The sequence below is a fragment of the Canis aureus genome, chromosome 1 (genome assembly GCF_053574225.1).
Source record: "Canis aureus isolate CA01 chromosome 1, VMU_Caureus_v.1.0, whole genome shotgun sequence".
Classification (NCBI taxonomy): Eukaryota; Metazoa; Chordata; class Mammalia; order Carnivora; family Canidae; genus Canis; species Canis aureus.
In genome coordinates this window covers 12,714,505-12,727,201 of record NC_135611.1, presented here as the reverse complement: position 1 = coordinate 12,727,201, position 12,697 = coordinate 12,714,505, and positions in this window count along the sequence as shown.

Sequence of the window (12,697 nt, the reverse complement as noted above, 5' to 3'; positions counted from 1 at the left end):
AGACACTCCACAAAGGAGGATTACATGGCTTCTAGAGAGCATTACCTCAAAATATGAAAAAATTACTTAATGGATTTATGCAGAACTCCCACTTCTGGACATGACAAAGGAACTGATTCTGCACTTGCCTTCCAGAAAGTAAGTATCAAAGAGGAAACGATATATAAGTTGATTCTTAACAAATATTCAATCCTAGATGGTTCAGGATTGCAAAAATTAAGAGAAGCATGTGGGGTGAGCCCACAACCACTCCAGGTATTGGTTCACCAACCTGAGCATTCAGCTGAGATCACAGAAAGGCCACACTTTAGGAAGAAGATCAAACAACAGAACAAGAGCTATCATATGGGACTACTTTCAAAATTAAAAGATCCTATAACAAGTTTTTTTTAAAAAAAGGAAGGGGGAAGCATGGTATACTTAAAGTCATCTGACACCTCCTAAACAAAAATCGCTGAATTAAGATATGTATGTTATTATATATTAATAGCATAATGTATAATTAATATATATTTTACATATATAAAGAGAGAAACAAAAACAGAGAGAGAATAACTATACTTACTATAACCACTGTGTAACATAACATTAAATAATTACTAATCATCTGAAAAGACCAGAAAATATGACCTAACATCAAGAAAAAGACCAGCCAGTTGAAATAAAATGACCTCAACATTGGAATTAGCAGATCATGATTTAAGGATGTTATAATGAACATACTCCAGAAAAAAAAATAAAAAAGAAAATAAACATACTCCAGGACTTAAAGGAAAATAAGATCATAAAGAACAAAATGACTGAGAAACTCAGAAGGAAAGGTACATTCTTAAAAGGGAAAATGGATCTTTGAAAGGTGCCTGTGTGGCTCAGTTGGACTGTTGGTTTGTGTTGGACTCTTGGTTTTGGCTTAAGTTATGATCTTAGGGTGGTGGGACCTAGTGCAATGTGGAGTCTGCTTGTCTTTCTCTCTCTGCTCCTTCCACCCACCCTGCTCCCAAATAAATAACTAAAATATTTTTTTAACAAAAGGATAATGGATATTTGAGATCTGAAAAGTAAAACAGGTGAAATGAAAATTTCATTTATGTTTAATAGTAGATTGAAAACTGCAGAAGAGAGTGTTAAAAAACTTCAACACAGTCAAACATAAATTTGGGTGTAACTAAAACATTGCATACAAATAAATTTATGTCTGTGCATGCATGTATAAAAAATAAAGAAATTTAGAAATCCATGGTCTGTACTTCTCTAGGGAAAAAGAAAAAAAAAAACAGCAGCATAAACTCAAAGCAAATGTAAAGAAGGATATTATGCAAAAAAAAAAAAAAGCAGAAATTAAGGAAAAAATACAAACACAAAATTAACAGTCAAAAGTTGGTTTTGGGAAAATATTAGTAATAAACTCTTAGCAGACTGATCAGAAAAAAAAAAGAAAAAGAAAAAAAATAAGGCATGCATCACCAACATCAGGAAGAAAACTGAAATCATCTTACACATAATAAAGATATTTTTAAAACTATACATTATATGGGATCCCTGGGTGGCGCAGCGGTTTGGCGCGGGCCTTTGGCCCAGGGCGCAATCCTGGAGACCCGGGATCGAATCCCACGTCGGGCTCCCGGTGCATGGAGCCTGCTTCTCCCTCTGCCTATGTCTCTGCCTCTCTCTCTCTCTCTCTCTGTGACTATCATAAATAAATAGAAATTAAAAAAAATATATACATTATAATTTCTGTTATGAACATAAACATATAAACCTATGTGTTTATGAACAACTTTATGCAAACAATTTAAGTAAATTGGACAAATTTCTTCAAACATACAAATTAACCAAAATTAACATAAGACACAATTAATAAAATATTTTCTCAAATAATTGTATGTTTAACAAGTTGAATTTGAAAAAAAAAAAAAAAAAAAGCCTCTATTCAGAGAAAAGCCCAGACTCATTTGGTCTATTGTTTTTGTTTTGTTTTGTTTTGTTTAATAGGATAAAAAAAAAGGTTCAGCTTTGTTGACACGTAATTGACATATAATACTGTGTACATTTAAGGTGTACAACATGTTGACTTGAGACACATATATTGCAAAATAATTCCCACCACAGCCCTGGCTAATACTTACATCATATCACTATATCACCTAACTACCACTTCTTTTTTGTAATGTATAACATTGAAGATCTACTGTCTTAGCAACTTTCTAGTATATAATAGAGTATTATTAATTCTAATCACTGTGCTGTATATTAGATGCCCAGAATTTATTTCATCTTGTAACTGGAAGTTTTACTCTTTGAGTTCATGAGATCAAGCCCACTTAAAAATAAAATTAAAGAGATAAGAATCCTCTAAGTGCAGGAGGCATTACACTTTGACCAACAACTCCCCCTTCCCCCAACCTCCTGCCCTTGCTAACCACAGGCATCTATTTCTATGAGTTTGCCCTTGTTTAGATTTCATATATACGTGATATCACCCAGTATTTCTTTCTCTGGCTGAATTGTTTGTTTTGTTTTGTCTTTTTTTTTTTTTTTCCCGGAAGACAGGATGATAATGCATAATTTAATGGCTTTTAAAACACTATTGGATTCTTGACTTACCTTAAATAATTCTCATTTCTAAAGTTGCTTTTGATATTCTCTCGTCTTAGTTATATTTCAAGCTAAAAGGAAGCTTCTGAAACTGAGCTGTGTGCTAAATCTCATGATACTAATTGTCCCTTTCTTCTTTCATAAATACTCTCTGCTCCTTAGACTAATGGGGCAGTAAAATCTTCCTCGTTCAGCCTCCCTGGGGTAACAGTTACTGCACCATCTCTGCTGCCAATCTATGGCCAATCCATGACATGACTGGAGGAGCAAACGTTTAAACACTTAAATAAAACAGCAGTGGTTCTCATTATTCTGGTACATTCTTTGGGCTATTTCAGGCTTTGCCCACTGAGTTCATCCTTGTGAGCTGGTATCAGGGCAGCCTGTCTCCTAAGTGCATAGGCATCTCAGAAAGCCACAAGCCTCATTTCACGAAACCATATGCCCATCACTGCCCAGATACGTTCTCCCCTCTGAGAGAAATGAAATTAACTGGGGCCACACTTTCCCTCAGCCTGATGACAGTAAGAATTAAACTCCCTTCCTCCAGAGAGCACCAATTCTATGGGAAAGCTTTCTCACTCTGTCTATGTGTGCTGTCATTTAATTCAATTAAATCCACAGCTTTTCACCTTTTAGCTTTAATGAAGCTTTACCCTTTACCTCTCTCCATACCATAATAGCTCCAACCGTGGATAATTCAAGACCTCTTCTCACCAGGGCTTACCTCCAAGGGCTCCTTGATTTGGAGAAAGGGCTTTGGTCCTTGAGGTATTCACTCTTTCATATTCCAGTTGGCTTGAGTAACCCTCCGACTATGTTGGAAATGAAGGTAATAAGAAAAATTATATGTCAGTAGAGCTAAAATTAAAATATTGATTGCTGTATAATTTATGTGTGAACACAGAGCCATCTTTCTTCTTTCATTACAAGTCCAAAAGATTCAAATTGACTCTACTTTCACATACACTTCATGCTGTATTTCTCTTAAATGCAAGAATTAAGTGCTCCATACTTCCCATCAACATCCTTGAAGGACACTCCTGAGAATAAACACACTGCTGCTTTACTTTGTTTATTAATTCTCTTCTTCTTGAGGGAACTGAACCACATACTATCTATATTGCATAAGCACTACTTTATTTGCAAACCTTTATGAGATTTTCACTTAATAAACCTTGACACATTTTACAGTCGGAGAAATTAATAGCCACCTGAGAGCAACTTCAGGGGGTCGTGTTTGATGGAACAGCTACTCCCACTCCAGGTCTGGTGACACTCCTGAGTGTCCCTAATTATCACGCGGGTTCTTGTGAAATTCTAAAATGACTCTCAGAAGAAAATTAATTTTAATTAGCCCTAATTTTGAAAAATACATCCTGTACAACATTTTCATGGCCGAAACATCCGCAATCAAACATGGAACGTCGTATTGCTGAAACCATATGTCGGGAGGTAATTCAATTCCGTGAACATGGTTTGAGCACCTACTTTGTACAAGGTCCTGAATCAGCCCCAGCGAATGTCCAAAGATGTATTAGAAATAGTCACTGCTACTGAGAACTTAAACCCTTATGGGGGAACATAAGCATATAAATAACTAAGTAAACCAAGAGAAAATTAATTTGCTAAATACAACTTTCACCATGGGAGTGCTGAGGAAGGAACAATTAATTCTGATGGAACGTGCCAAATAAGTCCTTGAGGAGCAAGTCAAATGGCATCTTGGCTCTGGAAAGTAAACAGGATGCTAGTGAGTTGATAATGGGGGGATGGAGGGGCGATACTCTGAGAAGGCATCTGTTGCTTCTAACCGAGCAAGTGCAAAGGCCCAGAGAACTTTATAAAATTATGATGTAGAAGCTTATGAAAATATAATGATTTTGAAAAACTTGAAAAATGATTTTGTCTTTAAAATTAGCACAAACCATGCATGGGATAATTCATAATCACATATAAGTCTTCCCCCCAACGTATCTATTTAGCCAATATCCAACTCGGTTAGAGAGCTTTTGAAATGTGGGCATGAGTTCTGGTGATTTGTGTTAGTAAGTGGAGGTGTCAGCATATATTAATGCTATTAAATGTATTATTATTAATTAATTAATCACCAAAAATGTGTCCTGAGCACCTGCCATGTATATAGCACCATGTAGGAGCTGTCTATTTTAAATAAAGATAGAATTCCACATAACATCCTCTGGCTTCTCATCCTTTCTCTTCTCAGTTCAGAATCTCCTACACATCTCTAAACCCAGCCTGCTCCTTTTGCCATACATTATGCTTGCCTATGTATTTCTTCGTCTGACAAAGTACCATATTTGATTAAGAGGCCAAGTTACATTATATAAGGAAGTAACATTATTTATATAGAGAATTTATTAACATATCATGTATGGGTGTATATTGATTATTACAAACAAAATAGAGACCCCCTAATAGAGGCCCACAGGAGTTTATTGTAGGGCTCTGAGTGTGTGTGCATATATTACAGACATCCTGAAAATCATTGGTATCAGGCAGCCCCTGATAGCTCAGCAGTTTAGTGCCACCTTCAGCCCAGGGCGTGATCCTGGAGACCCAGGGTCGAGTCCCATGTCAGGCTCCCTGCATGGAGCCTGCTTCTCCCTCTGCCTGTGTCTCTGCCTTTCTCTCTCTGTGTGTCTCTCATGAACAAATAAATAAAATCTTAAAAAAAAATAAACAGTGAAAATCATTGGTATGAACTGTGTCCATTCCATTCTATTCATCCCAAAGGAAGGGAGGCAGGACTAGTCTGCCAAAGGAGGAAACCCAGGGAAAACGTGTATGGCAATGTCCTTCAAACGTTTGAAAGACTATTAGCGTGAGATATGTTGATTAGGTAGCAGTCAAAGGGAAATAAACTCTGGCTCAATAGATAAAATCAACCACCGATAGTTAGAGCCATGAATCAATGGTAAGTGAAATCTCGTGAGATAATGTCTGCTGCTGAAATATACACAGAGTATAAATATTCAGCAGCAGAAGTATTGGGGCAGGTATTATCCCAGCTTCCTCTTTGGGGAATTGACCAGTACCTGAATATGAAATTCAACTATAACATCTCATAATTTTATCCTATGTACATGGCACATCCTACCTTTTTACCTATTATTTGCCCATATCATTGGAATGACCCTCCCCTGTAGCTAGTTTATATAGATCACAGCATGGGATCTGTCCCTGAAGCTTCCTCCCACACTGACTTTCATGTAACGCCAGCCTTGGTCCCTTCAAAACTCAAACCTGCCTTCATGCTCTAACCATGGTTGGTATATACTATGTCCTGAGGATCTAGTCTGCTGCCTGTTTATATAAATAATGTTTTAGGAGATCCCTGGGTGGCTCAGCGGTTTAGCTCCTGCCTCTGGCCCAGGGCACGATCCTGGAGTCCCTGGATCCAGTCCCACGTCAGGCTCCCTGCATGGAGCCTGCTTCTCCCTCTGCTTGTGTCTGCCTCTCTCTGTCTCTCTCTAGGTCTATCATAAATCAATCAATCAATCAATCAATCAATCAATCAAGAAATCTTTAAAAAAATAATGTTTTATTGGAACACAGCCATTTTCATTCATTTATGTGTTATCTGTGGCAGAGTGGACCAGCTACAGCAGGAAGGGTATGCCCCACAATGTGAAACATTCTCTATCTGGCAATAGACAAAACATGTTTGCTAACGTCTGCCGTAAACCACATCTCAATGCTCCCTCAGGAAGGTTTTCTAATTCTCACTCCCCAGTGCTTCCAAACCCCCAAGAGAATTTTGTTGATATTGTTAAATGTGAAATTAAATAAATGTGACTCATCTCCTTACTTCATCATTTTACTTTCCCTCTCTTTATTTCCAATCCACATCCTAGAATAAGCAAGAGCCACTGCACAGAAAACAAACATGAGTGTACCTGGGACTTGATCCTGAAATTCACTTCCGGGGAGATGTCATGCATGGAGAAGCATTTCTGTTACTCCAAGTAGTAGAACACAATGCATTTTCCAATATTATCATAATTATAAGAGTCAATTCAGTTCTATAGTTTTATTTGCTTAATGTGATAACAGACACAAAATGTCTACCTTATACTCTGTGTTTCAGTGTCCTAAAGAAATAAGGTTGTGCTGAATGACACAATATATAAAAATACATATATTTTACAAAATATGACAAAATACAGTTGTCAGTCATTGTTCTAGTAACTTGTATATTTTACATGTATTGTGTCTCCGTTGCAACTAGAGCAGAAATTCCCTGCCCTGAGTAGTAAGATGGACATGGAAGTTCCCCTCTTTAGCTGTGCTTAGAAAGATTGCCAACAGTTCCCTATCAAACTCACACAACTTGTTCTGCATCCTCAATTCCCTCTACAGTAGGATATAGTAATTTATGACATGACCCTACTGACATAATCCAAATTACATGTTATTATCGCATTTTAACACTCTAGAAATAATATGGGATACCGCTCTGAGATTTCTGCAGCTGCTGTTGTGGAATGCTAACTATAAAGGTTGGCGTCCTGCTGAAAAGTCAAGTGGTGTATTTTTATTCTAACTCGGTCCCTTTCTTCTTCCTTCAGCATTCCAATCCTCTTCTGTCCTTTACCAAAGACGATCAGTCTACTCTGGTAGCGTGCGATAGCTTTGAGTGAGCAATTAAGCCTAAAATCAAGAAATGCTCTTTAAGATTATTCTGTTCCCCCTCTGCCCGACATAAACTTAGTTGATACTTCAAGCTTTCTCTGGAGTTTTATGCTGACCTTGGATCACCACAAGCAATTAGGTCAGTGTATTAAAAATAACTGTCTGCCTTTTGGGATTTAAAAACAGGCCAGCACTTTGGTGCCAGTGCTTCTATTTTTTATTGCAGTGTGATGAAAGATAATGATATCGGAGAATCCAATACCCTTTCCAATGAAACACGCTTCTATTCACATGTTCACTGTTCTGCAAAAGGGGAGGCCTCTTCTCCTTGAGTCAAAGTGTGGGATGAATCACTCATAGGCTCCAGAGCCACACTACCGGGGCTCTGGGCAAGGTACTTCACCCCACTGTGCCTCAGTTTCTAATCTCTACACGGGATGATAGGACACACTTTGTATGGTTGTTGTTATAGAGAAGAAATGAGCTAACCCACTTAAGTGCTCATGCGGTGTCTGGCACTACGTGTTCAGCTTAAACTATCCCTATCACTGTTTCTGTTATTCTTGTCCTGAGAGAATTTGTGTATCCTTGGGTCCCTTCAGCTTTGATTCTTCATTTCTGTAATGGGAAGAATACACCTACTTTGAAACAATTATTTCGAATAATAAAATCTAACTGGCTTTAGAATAAATAATCACATGTGAACAAACAGGAGCACACTTTAATTTCGCATGCCAGAAATGGGTGGAGAGGCTTGGATACTCCCAGGGAAAGAGAGCAATCCTCACCAGGCTTATTCTGTCATAGGAAGAATAAATACTTCTCACAGTGAATAAAAAAAGTGTTTCTTTTGTGTTGACAACAATCTCAACACTGCCTCAGCGGTCCAAGAATTGAGCAGGTTTTATTTTAACATTTTTCCATGTGACTGAGCTAGGAGATAAAGATGTGTCCAAATCATCTGGCATTTTGAAATAGGAACAATGTTCATTTGAAATAAAGTGACTGTTGACTCGAAAATGAAGCCGCCACTAGTGTTCCAAAATGTTCTCACAGGTTTCTATGAAAATGCCCAATTATGGTTTTTTTCCTAAATAATTTTGTTTACATTTTATACAAAGACTAATAAATTCTTGTCATTATTGGAAGGAAATTATGGGCTTTCCTTTCTCTCAATCATTGTTTTGTGGTTCTCTTGTTACAAATCTAACATTTGCTTATCATGAGCTTTTTGCAAAGCTAGTATTTCAATTCAGAAATTTTTCGTAATAGTACACTTCAAGATTCACACTTACATATGTATGTATGTATTCGTATATGGGTACTTATGCAAACTCATATTTTTCTACCAAGTTTCTTTGCTTTTATTCTTCTAATGTTTCCTGGTGAGAAAAAAGAAAAATGAAAAAGCAAAGGAATGCTACAAGAGGGCATACTGGCTTTCCTTTGCAGTAGGAAATGATAATTAAATGGTTACCTTATTTGTTGCTACCACATGGTTACAAGCTCCCTCTTTCCCACTTTCTGCTTTCTGTTCTAGGTGGATTGGCCTTTCCTTGCTAATGGGTCTCACCAGCCCCCATCATACATCAGAGCTCTTTTGCAAATATTTCTTTTCATCAGCCCACACTTTCCCAAGGCCCATCTGTCTTTCCCTTGTGCAAATCTTATTCATCCTTCATTAGAGAAGACTCCACGATGCCCTTTTTAGAAAAAGTTGCCCTATGGCCTAACACAGAGGCTAAATTTCTTCTTAGATCTTTTCATATGAATAGTTGCATATAATTTGTGTCACCTTTTTGGTTAATGCAGGGAACATATATTTGTTAACTGAGTATATTATTCATTAAGGAAATGATTCTTAACTCTCTTGGCCCAGAACCAACCACAGTACTTCTGTTTACATTCAATGAGCAGGAATTATCTAGATTCAAGGGAACTAAGCCTATGAGCTATAGTTCCTATTAGAGCAGCCATTTCTCACCCGCTCTTCCTTTATGGAAACAAAGTGAATTATTGGAGGCCAGGAATATTGGGCTGCAGTTTACTAATGACCAACATGAATAAAAATTAAAAAAAGTTGTATGTGATAGAATTACTACTGAGCAATGTAAGAAAAACAAATAATATCAACACTAAAATTACGTCTTAAATTTCTGTTGGGCTTTTGCTTTTCAAATAGATTTTGCATTCACCACCACATTTCATCTTTTAGAGAATGAGGAAGATGATTTCCAGAAAGATTAACAACAAATCCAAGATTATTCAGCTTCTAAGGTGCCAATCAGGTACTTGAATTACAAGATTCCAGATGCAATTGTTATTACTCTTTCTAAAGGAATTCACTTAACTTTCTTTCTAAAATTAGTCATCATACTCTGTACCTTGAGAATTATAAGACAGCCACTTTTTTCTGCAGCAGAACAACACACGAGGATGAGGACCTAGAGCATATGACTCCACTGAAGCTAGTGCTGAGATAAATCTTTCCTAAAAAGTCAAACAAATACAAATAAGCAATGCCTATTTTATAAAAAAGTACAAATTATTAGTAGCCACATTTATGTTTTGGGAAACTGAAATTCAGAATACTTAAGAATCTAGTTTAAGATCATACAATTAAATGAGGAAGTTGAAATTCAAACTCAGCATTTTCAACAGACTCCCATTATACCAGAAAGTAGGGGATTTATTATCCTGTATACATAGAACCAATGTTCTTTTCCAAATATTTGTAACTTTTCATTTACAATTAAGGATAGCATTTGAGCATAGAAATCCTTTGGATTACATGTTCAACACATACTGAAAAATCTAGAAAAGCAACAACAACTAGACTCAGATTTATGTAGATGTACATCTCATGGCTCTATTGTTGGTAAGTATTGGGCAAATGAAATCTCTGTAGTTTTATGAAAGATTTTATTTTATTTTATTCAAAGACTTATTTATTTTAGAGAAAGAATGAAAGCAAGAGCAGGAGGAGAGGGATAAACAGACTCCCTGCTGAGCAGGGAACCTGATGCAGGGCTCAATTCCAGGACCCTGACCCTGTGACCTAGGTCACAACCAAGAGTCAGATACTTAACCCACTAAGCCACCCAGGTGCCCCTCCGTGAAAGACTTTAGAGTAGTAGAACAACATAGAGATTCTTGTTTACTCTTAAAGATTGCAATGGTTAGCTATTCATAGACCAGTATGCAGAAATTTACTGGTATAATAAACTTAGTGATCAAAGAAATGAAATTAAATTAGCTATAGTTCAAATGGAGATGTTTAGGATGTATAATCAGCAAGCATGAGCAATAATGTTACCAAAATTATGAGTAACCTTATCTCCTCTTTTAAGAACTGTCAGGAAGGATAAATTATGTGGGCATTGTACTTGCAGATTCCCTAGACAAGGAAATCTACCCAGATTTATAAAGTTAATTTTGTACTAAATTAAGAACTTTGGGCTTGTCCTATGAGAGACAGTGATATTTCTAATGGGTCATTTTGCAAATCTTCAATGATTAAAGAGATTTTGACTCTGGAATATTCACAGTGGCACACACATCAAAAGTCACTCATCATCTCCTTCACTTCATATCAATGAATGGGAATTTATCAACATGAATTGAGAATGACAAGAATACCAAACAAATCATATGTCTAAGTAAGATCCATGAAAGAAAAGGACCTTCTCAAATACTATTTTTTCTTGTTCATTAGAATTTCATCTAAACCAAGCTAATATTTGTTTAGGAATCAGAAGAAGAGAGCTCTATCTACTTAATCTCATTTTTTTCATCTTTAATGAAAACACTTGCCATGCATTATCTGGGTAACTGGAAATTATGAAAATTATAGGGAGGGCATAATCTCTAACCAATTAGAAAAGTCCTCTGAGAGAGTACTGTACTCTTCACTGCAGGCACTGGCACCCAATCATAACATGGAACAATTGCAACACAATTTATTTTCCACATTTGAAAATGCATTTTCTTGGGGCTTCTGGGTACTGGGTAGCTCAGTAGGTTAAGTGTCTGACTTTGACTCAGGTCATGGTCTCAGAGTCATGAGACTGAGCTCCTCATATGGCTCTTTGCACAACAGAGAGTCTATTTGTCCTTCTACCTCTCTCCCCCTCTTGTACTCAAATAAATAAATAAAATCTTTAAAAAATGAATTTTCTTTTTTCAGATTATTTTTAGAGCAATTTTAGCTTTACATAAAATTGAGAACGAGGTAAAAGTTTCTCATATATATCTCTTGGCCCTACACATACATAACTTCCCCCATTATCAAACATTACTCTCATGTTTGAATGTGAGAATGGAACATTTTTTACCAAGGATAAGTCTTCATTGACGCATTATTATCACTCAAAGTCTGTACTTTATCTTAGGATTTACTATTGGTGGTGTGCTTTTCATTAGGTAGACAAAATATAATGATACATTGTTAGAATATCAAAGTATTTTTACTATCTTAAAGATCATGTATGTTCAGTCTATTCATCTCTCCTCTCCATGCTTAGAAATCACAGATTTTTTTATTGTCTGTGCTGTTTTGATTTTTCCCAAATGTTAAATAGTTGGGGTCATACAGTCTGTAGACTTTTCAGTTTGGATTTTTTTCTCATAGTAATATGCACTTGTTTTCTCCATGTGTTTTCAGGATTTGATAGCTGATTGGTTGATTGATTTGATTTGAATTATATTATTATTCAGCACTGAATAATATTCCATTGTGTGGATGTACCCCAGTTTATCCATTCATTTACAGAAGGACAGTCTGGTTGCTTCCAAGTTTTACTACTGCAAATAAAGCTGCTATCAGCACCCACGTGCAGGTTTTTGTGCAGTTTTCAACTCCTTTGGGTAAACACCAATAAGCACGATCACATGACGCTTGCATATGTTAAGAGTACAGTTAGTTTTGTAAGAAGCCACCAAACTGTCTCCTAAAATGAGTGTAAGATTTTGTATTTCTGTCGGCAATGAACGAGAGTTTCTGTAGCTCTTCCTCTTTGTCAGCATTGCTGTTAACTGTTTCCAGATTTTAGCCATTCTAATATGTGTGAAAAATTTTTCATTCCTGTTTTTATGTGCAGTTCCCCAATAACATAAGCACGTTTGTCACCTCTCTTCTTCACTGATGAGGAATCTTTTAAAGTCCTTGGCAAATATTTAATCAGATTATTTGTTTTCCTGTTGCTGAGTTTTAAGATTTCTTTGTTTATTTTGGATAACAATCCTTTAACACATGTCTTTTGCCAATATTCTCTCCCAGTCTATGGCTTGTCTTCTAACTTTCTTGATGATGTCTTTCACAGAACATAAATTTTTATTTTAATGAAGTCCAGTGTATCGATTACTTTTTTCATGGATTGTGTCTTTGGTGTTGCATCTAAAAAAGTTTCATCATAACCAAGGTGGTCTGGATTTTTGCCTATATTTC